Source organism: Aptenodytes forsteri, unplaced genomic scaffold, assembly GCF_000699145.1.
Source record: "Aptenodytes forsteri isolate BGI_AS27 unplaced genomic scaffold, ASM69914v1 Scaffold687, whole genome shotgun sequence".
Lineage (NCBI taxonomy): Eukaryota > Metazoa > Chordata > Aves > Sphenisciformes > Spheniscidae > Aptenodytes > Aptenodytes forsteri.
This window is the reverse complement of record NW_008794708.1, coordinates 323,021-323,294: the sequence shown is the minus strand read 5'-3', so window position 1 is coordinate 323,294 and position 274 is coordinate 323,021.

Below are 274 nucleotides of genomic sequence, written 5' to 3'. Positions count from 1 at the left end.
TGGGCCTGGGGGGGGCCGTGGGGGTTGGGGGCCCCCCCTTGCAAAACGCGGACGCTTGGGTTCGTTTTTGGTTTTGGGTTTGGTTTTTTTTTTTTGCTCTAAGCAGCGGGACCGCGGCACCTGAGAAAGTGGGGCACGGGGGGGGTGTGTGTGTGTGTGCGCCCACGCGTGTGCTTATGCACACGTATGTGCACATGCACGTGCGCTGGCGTTTGCACGTGCGCTCGCCGCTGCACGTGCGCGTGCACGCTCACGCGTGTGGGCGTGGCGCGGC